The sequence below is a fragment of the Alexandromys fortis genome, unplaced genomic scaffold (assembly GCF_014885135.2).
Source record: "Alexandromys fortis isolate MF-2015 unplaced genomic scaffold, M_Fortis_MF-2015_v1.1 scaffold_254, whole genome shotgun sequence".
Lineage (NCBI taxonomy): Eukaryota > Metazoa > Chordata > Mammalia > Rodentia > Cricetidae > Alexandromys > Alexandromys fortis.
The window spans coordinates 1,122,276-1,136,960 of NW_026068130.1; the positions used below are offsets into that span (position 1 = coordinate 1,122,276).

Consider the following 14,685-nt stretch of genomic DNA (forward strand, 5'->3'; position numbering starts at 1 on the left):
AAGAAGCACCCCAACCCCACACCCAGTGGGTTTTTTGTCCCCCTACGATGCACCTGTGATGATGTTTCCGGGCCCAGCAGGTGGATGTTTTACAGTTTTTATGATTTCAATTGAAAACAGTAAGGAGTCTGCAGGCAGGTTCCACTGGGCACTACCGAGCCCCTCTCTGAGAGCGAAAGGCAGTGCTGAGCTAGGGGTTGCTGCATCCGAATCCGGGCGTCTGTCCCCCACCCCTCACTGGTGATGTCACAGCCCAGCCTCAGACCCAGCCCGCTCCGGCTCCAACCTCATCTCTTCTGCGGCCGCTACGCCCGTCCCTCTCCCCGCGCGACAAACCAGCTGGCGGCTGAGGCTCGGACGCAGCGCGCAGCCAACCAGCGCATCGGGAGGGGCTCGGGGAGGGCCGAGCCGGGGGCACGGAGCTCGTCACGCGGCGCCACCGTCACAGCACCAGGAGCAGCCAGCAAGCAGCATCAGTTCCAGGCTCGGGGACCCTCGCCGATGCCAATGCCCATGCGGGGCCGCCGCCAGTGACGCCTGAGAGGTAAGGCTACCGCCCGCCCGGCCTGTCACCATCCGCGTTCATCATCCTGCACCTGTCTGTAGCATCCGGCACCCGCACTAAGTGTGCATCGGGTGGTGGATTCCGGGCCGACGTCAATGTCCTTGTCGCAGCCCGAAGCGCGGGCTTGGAGCTGTGGCTTCCCTTCCCCCGACCTTCCTCCGCCTCTTCGAAGAACAAAGAGGCGAATTCAGGGGTGTTGGTGCTCCCTGAGAAGCTTTTCAGGGCCCTCAGAAAAGACTCCTTTGCTGTCGCGCGACCCTTGGCCCATGTGGGCGGAGGTCGCCAGCGAGAGGGACCAGCAGATTTATTCACAGACTCCTTTCCCCCTGTATTCCTGCACTGCAGAGAGGCTACCCAGAAGGATGCCACGAATCTGCGGGGGAGGGGAGGCAGAGATGAAGGGAGGGGAGTAGGGATCAGGATAAGGCTGCGGGGCGTCCGGACCGGGCGCGGCTATAGATCTAGGCCCTAGGGGAAGGTGCGCAGGGCAGCCGATCTGGTCCCCGGTGGGTGGGGGAGGGCAGATGCTGGCGGCGACAGCAAAACAGGCGGGCGGGGCGGGGGATGCGGCGCCACGGCCAGGCCACCGGCTTAATGTGCACTTGGTGACTGCCCATCACTCCTATTGCTCCCGAAGCCCCTCCCTTCAGAGACCCCATTTCCCTTCCAGAAAGACAGCGCGGGAGGAACCACCCGTAGACACGCCTAGAGGCTACTAAGCCAGCGCCCCAGTAACAGGTGTGGCCCCCCGGCTGGAGGGAGGGTGCCGAGGGACGCGTCGTCTGGGCTAGTAGAGGTCCCCAGGTGTCTGGCATTGGTTGACTCTAAGAACATTGCCAGCGAAGACCCTCGCACTCCCTCATTAAGCCACTCCTTGCTCCTACTGCTTCCTAGGGGAAGGCCACCGCCCTCTGCTCCCGAAGGGGCAGGGACCGCATTTGGGCTGAGAGGGAGAGGAAGGGTCTGCGGTGCAGTGAGGTGCAGGCTGATGGGGGCCGCAGGCCAGGGAGGGGGAGGGGAGAGAGGGATTGCCAAGTCATGGGGCCTGCTGGGCGCCGGCGCGACGTCGCCCGGGCGCGGACCCGATGCGCGCCCACGTCCCCAGGAATGGGGACTTTCCCCCAGAGGCCAGAGGACCCGTCCCCCAGAGGCTAGCCTACCTAAAAGGGGACCGCAATGCTGGGATTAAAGGCCTGCTAGGGTAAGCGGATTGGGTCACGCGGCTGCGGGAGGAGGAGGTGCGGAGAGTTCCTGCTGCGTTCAGGGCTGGTGCTAGTCCAATCCCGGGGACCCACAGGCTCAGCACAGGCTCCTGCTGAAGACACGGTCTCACCGAGCTGGCCGAAGGCGGCTGTCAGGGCAACGTGCCAAGCGCCTCTGTCTAAGGAGGCAGCGCGGGCTGCAGGGAAGCTGTGGGGTTCGGGGGGCTGGGGACGCACCTGCGGCGGCCATTTTGCAGGTGTGGCTGGCCACCTGCCCTGGTCAGGCTGAGAGGAGCGGGTGGGCAGGGCACGTGCGGGGCACCAGGATGAGGGGTGTTGCAGGGTCCAAGGCAGACCTCAAGTCTGCTCTAGCTCTGCACTAATCTGGTCCCCTGGAGGTTCCTTGCTTCTGGTGGGTGGAGTCAACATTCAAGTCTTCTCTGGCTGAAGGCTGTGTCCTCTGGGTGTGAAGCCTGGGAGGGCCCTGTTTCCAAGGCAGGGATCCCAACTAGTTGCTTCCTCCGGTAGTGAGGATGGATCTGAAGGACAGGTTGTCCTTCTTGGTTTGTGGGCCACGAGTCAGAGAGACTGCCTTAGGAGGTACCTGTGTGGGAGCTTGCCTTATGACCGTGGGGGCTCCCCCACTGGGCACCGCTCAGGCTGGATGCTTCTCTTGCCATGCCCCCTGATGCCCTACTCAGATGGAGCATGGAGCCTGCAGACTGCGCTAGCCTCAGACAGGTGGAGGTCTGTGCTCTCCGCAAAGCCAAAACTGATGAATGGCTGAGCCGTATCCAGGTCCAGGCCAGTGGGGTGATTGGCGGGTGTCTCAGGATCTAGCCTGTTCTGTGCCCAGTTTTCTGTCTCTTAGGCTGATTGTTGCTCTGCGAATGTTGGGCAATACTCCTATGGGCTTTGTGCTGGGTTTGGGGGAGCAGCAAAGACAGGGTAGCAGGTGAATCTGACCAGCCGCAGCAAAAGATTATTCAAGGACGATCATTCTGCACAAAAAACTGTACCCTGGCCAAGCCTTTGGGCAGATCTCATCTCTCCAAGAACGGGAATGGGACTCAGTGGAGAGCGACGGGCCTGGGTCACTGAGCTGTCAAACGAACATGTGATTTGCGGTGTGCAGAGGTCCCACGTGTTCCCTATGGGCAAAACCAGGGCTCTTAGGCCCAAGGACAGAGCTTCCCACGGTCATCAGCAGAAGCAGTGAGAGACTCCCCAGGCCCTCCTGATGTCGTAGTGTTTGTTGCTCTACTCCTGAGCCCAGCCAGGGTCCTGGATCCACACTTGACCACTGACTGCCCCTCCCTCCGGGTCTTGGTGACTCAAGGCTGGCTGAGCCAGGCCTGCCATGGTGAAGGTGGGGACATTGCTGGGCTTGAAGATTCAGTCGAGGCCAGCAGCAAAGGCCCTCCTGACTCTTCCGAGTGCCTACCCCAGTCTTGCCCGCTGGCACTAAGTTCCTGAGTTTGCTCTCAGCAAAGCCTAAATTTATACCCTACGTTCAATCTAATCCTGGGTGTGGCATGGGCAGGGCAAGACATACAGATGGCCTGGAGGTCCCCCTGTGTGCCATCTCTTGCTCGGATTTCAGGACTCACATCTGCCTACCTGGGTATCCTTCTTAGCCCCCGCCCAATGCCAGGAACCAGCAGCCGTGGCAGCCCTGGTCCTAGAAGCAGGTGGGGGACTAGAATCAGGGACCCTAAGTAGCTGTGTATCCCTTGCTCAGATTGGCAGTGTCCTTCAGTGCTGGTTCCCACTGACCCCCTCATCCTGGCTTGAGCTGGAAGTAGGTTAGGAAGGCAACTGTGGCCCATCTAAGGATCGCTGGCAGGAGAGACAGGGTAGGAGTTCCGGCATCCATGTAGGACTTCCTGGGTACCACTAACGTTACACTGGGACAGACCAGGGGTCAGCTCAAGGGGAGGGGCCATAGGAGCAGGCAGGGTCATCAACACCCTGAGGGTTTATCTTCTCCACATTTACCTCGTGTGGCTGGGGCCACGCACACCAGATACAAACACACTATGTCACATTCAAGTATGTACACGTCTGCACAGGTCACACTCATACACACATGCACGTGTGTAGACATACATACATTCAGCATCCCTGGGTCCCTGCTTTTGTTTTGACTCTTCTCTGAATCGTCCTCTTCCGGGCCCTAGATCTTCCTGAAAGGCCTCTTGGGTACCGCCTCCTTCAGAAAGCTTGCTGTAGGTCACCAGCATGAAGGGAGGCTGTAGGCTTGGGGCTGGGAAGAAAACAGAGGACATTTATTTGACATAAACAGCACTTGTCATTGTGTGGATTCCATGATCTGATACTCTCAGCTACTCTCAGCTACTCCTCAGTGAGGAGGTGGTAGCATGCCCATTACTCAAATGCAGACATCGAGGCTCCTGAGAAGTCATTGATTTTTCCAGGCTCCAACAATTGCTGCTCTTTTAGTTCCTTCTGCCTGCCTCCCACCCCTCCCATCTGTCTTTTCTTTTCTTAAATCCCTATCCCTTGTCCCTTTCAGGGGGGCAGCATAGTGTCACCTTCTACCCTTCAGTAAGACTCAGTGAGTACCATCTTTGATTACCAAAGCCCAGGGTAAGCAGCTGCTACACTGTCTACTGGACTGGGGTAGTCTTAGGTCTGCGAATTTTTGAGCTTGTCTGGGGAAGACATCCTTCCCTTTGGGTGGAACTCTAGGGGTCATAACAGCCCCTGACTGTCCCTATGGTCTCCTTTCCTTGAGCTGGCCTCTGGGGATGGTGATGCCCAGGAATGTGCTAGAGCGGTGCCCAGACTCCCCACATCTACTCACCTACCCAGGGACCTCAGCTGCCTGTCCCATCTGTTACCCGTTCAAAGTAAGAGAGTAAGAGACTGGGCAGTGGGCACCTTTCTGAGGCTGCTTTCCTGGAGGTGGGAACTCAGCTGCTTCGTGTGATTGCCTCTCACTTTCTGGCTGCTTCTTGGTCTAGAGTCACTGTGGCTGCAGGTCCCCAGCATGGGACAGGGCATGAAGGAGCATGGAGACACATTGGCCTGGAGTTTTGCTGCCTGTGCCTTACTTCTGTGCTTCCGCAGGGTTTCCTTTTTTTAAAATATATATTTTAAATTTAATTTTATGTGTATGTTGTTTGCATGTAAGTCTGTACATGCATGCATGGTACATCAGGAAGCCAGAAGAGGGTGTCCCTGGAACTGGACTTATAAGACGATGGTGAGTCACCATGTGGGTGCTAGGAATTGAACCCAGGTCCTCTGGAAGAGCAGCCAGCACTCTTAATCACTGAACCAGCTCTACAGCCCTGGCAAGACTTTCTTGATTATGTTTTCTTTTTCTTTTCTCTAGACCTCAGAGTCTGTCCTCCCTTCCTTCCTTCCTTCCTTCCTTCCTTCCTTCCTTCCTTCCTTCCTTCCTTCTTCCCTCCCTCCCTCCCTCTCTCCCTCCCCCCTCTCTCTTTCTTCCCTTTTTAAATTGAATGGGTTTCTTTTGTCTCCAGGGTTCAGCAGCTCTGCCGAGTCCCCTCTTTCCTGACACCGCAGGCCTGGGAGCCACCTCCCTCTGGCTGATGTTAGCTACTGCCTCCCATCTATTGAGTCTCTGATTCTTGGCCCCCTTGGCTGTCTGTTTATGCTTTTCTGTCTTGCTTTGCTGGGGCGCATCCTCTCAAGATTTAATGAAAATGATGCATGCCTCTGAGAGAGCCTGTGAGGGGCTTTGCTCCATCCTCACCCCCTGCTGAGTCATTTCCTTTGAACTTGGGAGGCTATGACATCACAGGCCTGGGCATCCCTGTGCCTTCACCTGTAACTCTCCTCCTTTTGGAATCTTCGTTTTCCACGGGAACTACCATGCATTTGGATAGGTCTCAGTGGGTGTTTGTTTTTAATGATGCGTGTGGGCCATTTGGATGGAGGATCGGGTCCCTTATTTGTGGGTTCACAGTCCTCCCGCCTTTTCTCTCCTTTCTTCCTCTAATTCCCGTGTTGCTGCTTTTCTCCCCCACATTCATCTCCTTGTCTTTTCTACTTCGCGGACGATTCTTAGAGTTCATTTTCTAGTTCTTGGTCTGAAATCCTGCACCCTCCCTTTCCCATGTTTCTACTCTAACACCTCGCCTGCTTTAACTGCTTCCGTCTCAGAGCACCCTGCTCTCGTTGCTGAAGGTGGCTCTTTCCGGCGTCTTTAAGCTGAGTTTGGTCTGCTTGCTCTGTGTGTGGCCACTTTCCTGCAGCTTTACCACAGCTCCCCACTTTGCTCATCCACGGGACTCAGAGACCCGGGAGTCCTCGTTGGTACGCGCAGGACTTGGGAGGCCCAGTGTCAGAGGAGTGCGTGTGATCCATCCACTTTCTCTGACAGGGGTAAGGACCCTTTGCAGGCTGGCCCAGGGGATGGGGTGGCTGCTGCCAAGTTACCTACCCAGTACCAGAGTTTTGGTCTCTGCCTCTGCCCTGAAGGTTGTGCTCTCTAATATTTGTGGGAAAAAAGAAAGCAGTCTGATTATGAGGCTGATGGTAACAGTGGGTGTTGGGCAGTTTCCTATTTAGCCCTATGCCTCCCACCTGACTTCCTCAGGATTCTTTGGGTACCCTGGGAAGCCCTGGGAAGAGCACCACACAAGCAGCCACGGCACCACTGAAGCCATCCAGGCTCCTTATTCTCACCCTCGGAGTGCTCTTCCTCTCATTGCATGAGGTCTTAGTGTGACTCTTAGTGTGACTCTTAGTGTGACTCTTAGTGTGACTCTTAGTGTGACTGGCAGGCGTGATGGTTGGTTGAGGGCTCCCTCCTCACACTGGGGGAGTCACGGGTGTGAACTGGCTTTGAATTGTGTTAAGAAGAAAACCCGTTCCAGATGTCTTTCTCCCCTCGTATTAAGGAAGAGAAACCTGGCGATGCCATGTTCTTCAGTGTCCCTGGCATGGTTGTGTGTATACGGATCAGCCCACTGACCTATCTGAAAAGTAGGCAGATCCCTAGGTAAAGGCTGCTCGGTTGCCAGGGAGGCCCTCGTGGGTTCTCTGTGGAGTCTCATTCTTCCTTGGTGGCCAAGAGCACCTGATGCTCGTGCCTAGCCCGTGTATTTGTCTGCCTTCTGCATGTGTCTTGATCCGAGTTCTGTAGCTTTCATGAAACACCTGGGACCGTGTAACTCACGAAACATATGGTCTTATTTGGCCCCTAGTCAAAGAGCGCAGTGCCTGCTTTGCTTAGCTATGGTGAAGGACTTATACCGCATCCGACAGCCAAAACTATCCCATTCAAGACAGAACAGGTGTACCAGAGGGTTTGATTTTATATTGAAGTCACTCCTGTGATGAGCCATTAAACCATGAATCCAAGAATGGTCCATTTCTTCATCCTAAAGATGTTGTTAGCACACAACTCCGGGGATTAGGTTAGATCCATGGCTGCATTCTCAGGCATTGCATCATGGCTGTCTCCTACCCACTGTCCACAGGGATTTGACATTTCCTTGCCTTCGCTGTGCACAGTCCTGTCCCATGTTGACGCAGAAGCCTGAAATATACAGATGCATCCTGGCCCATGCCTCCCTCAGACACCGATAACAAGCAATGCCTCCGATGCCCCAACATGGGTCCTGTCCCTGGCTCAGGAGCCCCCAGGACAGCCTAGTTTCCTTTTGTCTGTACCAATACTATGCTCCACATTAGCCATCCCTTCCATAGTGCACAATGACCCATTCATTCTCTTGGCCGCTGAGAGAATTCGCCACCCCCCACCCCTCTGGAGTGTGGTGTGATGACGATGTTATCTTAGCTACCCTTTCTTAAATTAAACATATTTTAAGAGTTTTTGTATATGTGTGTGTGCACGTTTGTGTGCAGGTGTTGTGCCCATGTTTGCACATGCAGAGAGGATGCAGAGGCCAGGGGAGGACTTTGAGTGTCAGGCTCTAAAGTCTCCACCTTACTCCGTCAAGACAAGAGTTTCTCACCAACTCTGGTTCACTGTTGGTTTAGCAAGGCTGGTTGACCTGCAAGCCCCTGTGACACTTTTGGCTCTATAACCTGCCTCCTCAATTCCCTGTTTGGGTTACAGGTGTGCCTGGCTTCTTACATAGAAGTTGGAAATATGGACTCAAGCTGTTATAAAATGATTGCTCTTTGGGCTGACGTATTGGGGGAGGGGGAGGGAAATGGGAGGCAGGGAAGAGACAGATATCTTTAATAAATAAATTAATTAATTAAAAAATAATAAACCTGACAACATTTACAATGTAGAAACAAACTGCTTAGTTTTGCAAATTTCCATTTAATATTTTTAGGTCATGGTTCCTCCCGGGTAGCTGAATCCAAATGTGTTAGCTGTTTTTATAACAAACATCCAAGAGAATCACCTTACAAAGGGGAAGGTTTTGTGAGGCTAACAATTTGGTCGCATGACCTCATCGCTTTGGGTCTGTGTAGAGACATCACCATAGGAGTTCACTGTGAATTAAGCCAGTTTTTACCTCATGTTTAGGAGAGAGGAAGAGAGGCTAGGGTCCCTTTATTCCTGTCAAGAATCTCCCCAGTGAACTGGAAGACCTCCCCCCCCCCCCATTCCTTTCCTAAAAGCCACATCACCTCCCAGCAGAGTAAGCTGGGATCACAGGGACCGAATGTGGGAAGTCCGGATCCAATTCGTAGCCCTGGGAACAGTGAATCCATGGTCTGTTTCCCTTCAGACTTGGCACTGGCATCCCTAGTATCTTGTTCTCCCACACACATTTTTAGAAGCAAGTTGCCAAGTTTAATAAAAGAGATTAAGATATCACTTGAAATTACACTGATGTTTTAGATTGATTTACATAAAAGTCAGCATTTTTGAGATTTTTGTTTTTCACGAAAGGTCATAGCTCAAACTGGGGAGGTAGCTCAGCTGGTAAAGCTGATGTCAGGCAAACATGAGGACTTGAATTCTAATTCTATCCCCAGCACCACTAGGGAGTGGGCAGTTCTTGCTTGCAATCCAGGTGCTGGGGACATGGGGCAGGAAGGCTCCTGGGGCGTGCTGGCCAGCCAGTCTAGCTGAACGGGTGAGCTCCAGGTTCAGTGAGAGACCCTACCTCAAAGAATAAGGTGGAAGGAAACACCTTATGTAGACCTCAGCCCTCCCACTCACCTACAGGCTTCATGCACACAGACATGCGCAAGGCACACAACGTACGCACTAAAATAAACAGGAAAAGGTCAGAGTTCTTTATTTAGATCTTGGTAAAGTTTAAAGCCTTTCTTCATGAAAATTTCATAAACTCCTTAGTGATGATCTTTAGGTATTTCGTAGTTTGGTTATTATTTTAAATGGTATGATACAATGTTTCTAATTCTCTGACCTGGTATATATCAACACATAGATTTCCAACAATCTTGCCAAAACCTTGCACTTATTCATGATTTGTGGGAAATAAATTGGCATCTATGTAAATGAACAAACAGAGTGGGTGGTAACTATCCCCTCCCTCCCTCCATCCCTCCCTCCCTCCCTCTCCCCCCTCCCCCTGCCCTCCCCCCATTCTTTATTGTTTTTCCTGTCTTACTGTGTGGTTGGAACCTATGTAACAGTTAAGCAGAAGTGGTGGCAGGTATTCTGGGATGGTCCTAAATTTTTTATAAATGGAATATTTTTTCTCCAAGTCACTGACAAGTATGACGTTTGGGTGGGTTTCAGCGAATGTCTTCTGGAATTTAAAAGTCATTATTTTTTTCAAATATCACTCAGAGATTTACATATGTGGGTCGGGAAGACTACTAATTTTTGCTGTTATTTGTTTTGTTTTTTAATATCTGTTGAGGATGTCTATGTTCCATTTCCCAGCTGTGTAATGAGTCACAGTGACAGGTGTCCCTGTTGTACTTTACGCCAGTATTTCAGGAGCTCCAGGTTTTTTGTTTTCTAATTAAACCTTTAAAATGACATTTATTTGCTTTTTATTGCATGCGTTTTTTGTGAACTTGAAAGCCATGACCACGCCTGTGGCGGCCAGAGGCCAACCTGTGTTAGCTGGTTCTCTCCTCCCGTCACGTATTGCTTGTGACTGACGTCAGACACCAGGCTTAGTGGCCAGCGCCTCAGCCCTCTGAGCCACAGTGGGAGCTCCAGTACCAACTCTTCTGGGCTCCTGCGTCTATGTTCATTACTGAGATCCGTCTATAATGTCCATTTTTCTAATTCTCCTTGACCAATTCGTCACCAAAGTTTTGCTAGCTTCAGTGAATAAATTGGAAATATAGACTTCCTTTCTGCATCCTTCTCTCTCGCCCACTTTCTATCAAGGTCTATATAAAATTTGAATTATTATTTTTAACATGTCATTTATAAAGCGCTTCTAGTTTGTTGATTTTTTTTATGTTATTTACTTTAGTTCTTTCCTCGAGGTGGAGTCTTGCTCTGCTGCCCAGGTAAGGATCAAAATCCTGGCCTCAAATGGCTCCCACCTCAGTCCCTTTAGTGGTGGTGCGTGGTTGTGGGTGAATTAATGTAGAAAAATGTGTGTTTCCGTTGGCTGGCTTTTTTCGAGTTAGAGGTTTTCCTGCTTCTCAGCACATCTGGAATTAATTTCTTGGACACTAGGTGTGGTTTTCCCACTCTGGTCCGAGTCACAGGTTTTACCTCTAGAGCGCACTGGGTATTGCTCTGGCAGCCTGGCAGCTCTTTGGAGGGGCGGCTTTGTCAGTCAGTAGTCCATGAAGCTTTTCTAGGGTAGATCTAGAGTAGATTTCCTGCAGGGAGGTGTAGAGTCACTCAGTTACAACAGGATTCTTCGGTATCTCCACAGAATTCCTGGGATGGAGAAAACTCTTGTTTCCTCACTGATTGGATCACAAATACCTCTTTAAAAAAAATAACATTTTTTTTCATTTATTTTACATACCGACCACAGTTTCCCCTCCTTCCTGTCCTCAAAGTCCTGCCCCACTTCCTACGTACCCCCTCCCCTTCCACTTCTCCATCTCCGTTTAGAAAGGGTTTGGACAAATCATGCCTTCAGAGGTACTCTGTCCACAAACCCCTCTTTACTCAGTGCGAGCTTTGGGGATTGTTTAGCCTGCAATGCTCTGTCCATTTGTCTCTGGATTGCATGGCCATAGACTGACACTCTGCAAACCTCAGGGGCATCACTGGCAAATACCTGGAGCTATGAGCAGTCTCTTCCCTCCCAGAATTATCCAGCTTTTCCCACCTTTCAAACCCTGAGAGTTGAGTCTGGTCCTTGTGACTCAGTCCTGGTTGGAAAAGGAAGCCCCATTACGGTTGCTGATAGTATTTTCATTATTGTTTACTAAGAATTTCTGTAGCTCCATTGTGACTCCTTTGGTGTATCCGTTATTTAAAAATTTATTTTTAAAATTTCTAAATATGTGGGTTAGGGTTTTGTTATTATTTAGCTTGTTTTCAAGTGAAGCGATTCATTTGATACATTATGGAAGTTATTGGGAGTTACTTTGTGGCCCGCTGAGTTTTAGATTTCTAAAAGTTCACATTTTACTTTGTTTTTAATTTAATTACTGCTTTCTTCAGTAAACATTAAGACAGCTCTATCTGGGCATTTGAAAACCTGAAGCCTGGGCTGGAGAGATGGCTCAGAGGTTAAGAGCATTGGCTGTTCTTCCAGAGGTCCTGAGTTTAATTCCCAGCAGCTATGTGGTGGCTCACAACCATCCATAATGAGATCTGGTGCCCTCTTCTGGCCTGCAGGAATGCATGCATGCAGAACACTGTATACATAATAAATAAATCTTTCAAAAACCAAAAAATGAAACCTGAAGCCTTTCGGGCATCATATCTGCCTATGTCCTCTCTCCCTCCCTTGACTCCTAGTGGAATAAATTGATTTTCCATTTGTTTGGCGATCTATGATTTTGAGCTTCTATGTGGTTAGCGTGTAATACATCTGCACTACATCTGTACTAGGGAGGCTGGAGCTGGGGAGCACGGGTGCTGGTAATTTGCTGGAAAGCCTGTGGTTGTTCTGAGGATTCAGATCTGATGCTGAGACCAACTTGGGTCTGAATATCTGTGGGTCACACAGACATTCTCGATTTGAAACTGAGATTCCATGAAGACAGTCTCTGACCTTAGATTCTTAGAAACTCTATGTCATTCCTTGTGTCCCTTTAATGGTGAACTGGTCTCCCCAGCCTTGCTGTCACTGTGGAGTTAGATTTGAAGGCTCTGCTGTCTTAAGATGATGTTTGTAGTCATGAGTGGTCTGCCTCCTGCCACGCGGTCCCAGTTCTCGGATACATTGGCATCAGCAAAGGCCCGTGCCTTCTTGCTGACATGACACCTTATTTCAGCAATGCTGTTTAAGCAGTTTCCATTCATTTCACTTTCCTGGGTAGTTCTCTAACTCGTTCCCGATGTGTGTTATCTGTCCCGGACTTCTAGGTGCTCTGTAATGTAGGCTGGAGGTGGCTGTCCCCACTCCTCTCCTTCTCTCTACTGAGAAATGTCCTTTTTAATAAGAAAACATACTCTTGTCTACACTTGTGCATACATGCATGTGCGCATGAGCGCACGCACACACACACACACACACACTCAATGTTTGATGACCAAAATGAGTCTTTCTTTTTTTGTTTGTTTGAAGACATATGGCCCAGGCTGACAGAGTGCTCCAAACTGCCTATCTCAACTTCTGAAGTGCTGGGATTACAGGGGTGTGTGTGTGTGTATGTGTGCGTGTGTGTGTGTGTGTGTGAGAGAGAGAGAGAGAGAGAGAGAGAGAGAGAGAGAGAGAGAGAGAGAGACCGCACCCATCTAAGCCGTATCTATTTATCTGAACCATTTATAACATTAAAATAGTTCTTTTTAAGTTAATATGCACACAGAAGAATCAAATGATGTACCAAACTTAGTTAGAAAAATTATCAGTTTTTAATCTATCTATCTATCTATCTATCTATCTATCTATCTATCTATCTATCTGGTTTTTCAATACTGGGTTTTTCTGTGATACAGTCTTGCCTGTCCTGGAACTCCTTCTATAGAACATGCTGGCCTTGAACTCACAGATGTCTGCTTGCCTCTGCCTCCTAAGTGCCAGGCTTAAAGACGTGCACCACCACCATCTGGCCCATGTAAATTTTTTAAAGCTTTCCTTCTATAGTAAAATAATGGGCTTACCCTGTCAGTCCTCAATATTTTAAGCATTGTACGTAGAGGCAGTTAAGGTATTAGCCTTTGTGTGGTGTTTACTTCAGTGCCTTGCTTTTGAGAGTCATTCATTCATACTCTCTATTCTGAAATTAAAAGACAGTAAACTAAAGAAAAGAACTGGGCTTTCCATGAGGACAAGGAATAGGCAAGAACACAGAACAACCAAATCAGTACTGTTGTATGATGTTTTACTCTTTTGGCTTGGGGAGGCACCCTGCTCTTTCCCCCCTCGGCTTTTACCTTTCTTGCTTCTGTATATTTTACACACTCTGTGGGTGGCTGTGTGGCTGGCCCCTAGCGTTCTCTCTCCTCCTTTTCTTGTTCCTCTTCTTCCAGATTTCTCCTTCTGTTTATACTCTGCCTGCCAGCCCCACCCATCCTTTCTCCTGCCTTGCTATTGGCCATTCAGCTCTTTATTAGACCATCAGGTGTTTTAGTCAGGCAAAGCACCACAGCTTCAGAGTTAAACAAATGCAGCATAAACGTAAGTCACACACCTTAAAATAATATTCCCCAACATTTCCCCTTTTTTCTTTCTAAACAAAAATGAAAAGTTTGAACTTTAACATAGTCATACTGTATACAAGAACAATTATCAAATAAAGATTACATTCACAGTGTACTGAATTCCAATTCATTTGTATCTGATAAATTTAAAGAAACTGCTCCATAAATCTATCCTATTTTAGTAAGTCCAAAATTTTATACCTAACTTACTTTGTATCATATCTAAGGAAAACTACAACTATAACTATCTAGTCTTCAACTCCATCAAAGACACCAGAAGGATATATTATTTAAGTAAACAAAATCTGCATTGCAAACGACTTCCAAAATCTCTAGAAATGACAGAGACATCTGACTGCCTGGATAGTCACCCAAAGTTCCTTTGCAGTGTTGGGGCATGCATCTTTGGCCTACAGGCTCATAGTATCTAGCAGACTTTTCAATGAAGCAGGAAATTTGAAAGACTGTCCTGCATACATTGGCAGTTTGCCAGTCACTTTCCTCTGTGTCCTGCAGAATGTCTGGCAGTTTCTTCTGTAAAGCAAGAACCCTAAAGGACCATCCCTCCTTGTTTTTGGCTAAGTTCAGTGGTTACTTTCCTGTGGGTCCTGAATGTCCAGGTTATACAACATACTGTCAAGCAGTCCAGGCAAGAGCAGCTTCTTGCCCAAATGGCTAGCCTTGCCACATTGAAAGCAAACTCCCTAAGAATTTTCTCCAAATACCATCATCTCCGAAGTAAATTGGTATTGTCAGGAGCAGATGTGTCTCATTTTCATGAAAATCCCTAAATTAGCAAAACATTTTTAATAGGTCTTTGAAGTGTTTGAAGACAATTTATCTATCTAAAAATATATCTCTGTATGATCTAGAAAACATACCTAACATATCTACAAATTTGATTGCTATAAATGACTAACCACTAACCTGTGTTTCCTCATTATTCCAAATAGTTCATAATAATAGCTTTCAAAAACTAAAACTTCATCCTACATTTCCAAACGAACTGCATAGGCCCAATACCTCAAACAAAAATAAAAACATACATACAGGGGGCTGGAGAGATGGCTCAGTGGTTAAGAGCATTGCCTGCTCTTCCAAAGGTCCTGAGTTCAATTCCCAGCAACCACATGGTGGCTCACAACCATCTGTAATGAGATCTGGTGCCCTCTTCTGGCCTGCAGGCATACACGCAGACAGAATATTGTATACATAATAAATAAATAAAT

The 14,685-nt window shown here is 49.1% G+C and overlaps 1 protein-coding gene across 3 annotated transcripts in view; it reads left to right on the forward strand.

Moving 5' to 3' along the window:
* Positions 1-440: 440 nt before the first annotated feature.
* Positions 441-14,685, forward strand: part of Kif1a (kinesin family member 1A) — an 89,022-nt gene continuing 74,777 nt past the window's right edge. For all 3 annotated transcript variants that reach the window (XM_050125978.1, XM_050125976.1, XM_050125977.1), the window contains exon 1: positions 441-544. The gene's annotated coding sequence lies outside the window, so the exon portion shown is untranslated. The remainder of the gene's footprint in view (positions 545-14,685) is intronic.